At 39.1% G+C, this 1,873-nt stretch overlaps 1 pseudogene; it reads left to right on the forward strand.

Annotated features, from left to right (window-relative positions):
• The first annotated feature begins 1,185 nt into the window (after window positions 1–1,185).
• Window positions 1,186–1,590, forward strand: LOC102772383 (annotated as a pseudogene).
• The last annotated feature ends 283 nt before the right edge of the window (window positions 1,591–1,873 follow it).

Here is a 1,873-nt window from a genome sequence, read left to right on the forward strand (position 1 = left end):
GGGGAATGGACATATGTAATACTCTTTGTAATACTTTAAGCAATAAAAAAAATAAAAATAAAAATAAATAAATAAATAGGGAAAAAAAGAAATGTTCATGGGTATTTTTAACTAGATAGCTAGTTCTGAATATGTGCTTTTGAATCTGTTTAAGCAGTTATTACTATACCATGAGGCTTTTTCCCTATGCAAAAATAATATACTTTGAGAGTGGCATTTGCTGGCTGAATAAAACCCCCTCTAAAGATATATTGATGTAATTTACCATCCCTTTAATATTGGATGTGAATATTGTTTAAAATATCTCTATATAAAAGCCTAAGCAACCAACCAAATGACCAAATGATCAGATGACCAGTCACTATGATGCACACTGACCACCAGGGGACAGATGCTCAAAGCGCAGGATCGAGCTCCCTCCTGTCTGGATTGGGCATGTGGGGATTGGGCCGAAACTGGCTATCTGCATTCCCCAAGGGGTCCCATATTGCAAAAGGGTGCAGGCCAGGCCGAGGGACCCCACTGGTGCATGAATCCGTGCACCAGGCCAGGCCTCTTGTGTTTTATAATAAGTAATAATGTCTGATTATCTTTACAAATATACATCTGTTTATATCTCATATTTATCAGCAAACTAGTACATTTCTAAAAGTCCACAGCTTTTATGAATAGTTACTAATTATTAGATTTTTTTTCTTTTTGGTAAAAACAATTATTTTCTCTTATCAGGATAACTGAAAATAGGGTGTTATATTAAGATGAAGAATTTGACTGAATAACAGATTTTAAATGCCTTAGGATTCAGCTAATTATTATTTGTACTAGAAGTTACAGCAAATCACAAAACCACAATTTGAGTTGACATTCTCAGAAACATAAATTTCTTCTTCATTTAAAACATCTTCTAATTTGGGGGTCCCTTCTTGGGCTGACCCAATGCCACTCACTATATGTGGTAATGCAGGCCAGGGAGCATGTGAGTAGATGGTGCTAGGGAAAGGGGTGAGGGCACTGTCCTTGACAATGTTTTACATAGTCACCTGAAGATGACCAGTGAAGTCATGCTGCAGCAGCTGTGCTCACTTCCAAAATCAATGGGTTAAATTTTGTAGCCCCAAAAGTTATTTTGATTTGCTCTTCCTCGGCACTGCCTAAAGAGGTGGCAGCCATCTCCTATTAAGCACCATGGCTGTCCTCAGACCCCTGGTGAAACCCAAGATTATCGAAAAGAGGACCAAGAAGTTCATCTGGCACCAGTCAGACCGATATGTCAAAATTAAGCAGAACTGGTGGAGCAGAGGCATTGACAATAGGGTGCGTAGAAGATTTAAGGGCCAGATCTTGATGCCCAACATTGGTTATGGGAGAAACAAGAAAACAAAACACATGCTGCCTCATGGCTTTCGGAAGTTTCTTGTCCATAATGTCAAGGAGCTTGAAGTGCTGCTGATGTGCAACAAATCTTACTGTGCTTAGATTGCTCACAAGGTCTCCTCAAAGAACCGCAAAGCTATTATGGAAAGAGCAGCCCAGCTGGCCATCAGGGTCACCAATCCCAATGCCAAGCTGTACAGTGAAGAAAATGAATAGACGGATTGTGTACACATTGTATGTGTGTTAATAAAACCACAGAATTCTGCAAAAAAAAGATATGTTGATTTGCTAATTCCTGGTAACTATGAATGTGACGATATTCACAAATGGCATCTTAGCAGAAATAAAAATCCAGTTAGAGTGAAGTCATTAGTGTAGGCCTGAATTCCATTTGATTGGTGTCCTTATAAGAAGATGAGAAGACATACAGACACAGATTTACAATGTCATGTGAAGACAAACATGTGCAGGCAGAGACTGGGATGATGTGTCCAGAAGC

This window comes from Myotis davidii, unplaced genomic scaffold (assembly GCF_000327345.1).
Source record: "Myotis davidii unplaced genomic scaffold, ASM32734v1 scaffold135, whole genome shotgun sequence".
NCBI lineage: Eukaryota > Metazoa > Chordata > Mammalia > Chiroptera > Vespertilionidae > Myotis > Myotis davidii.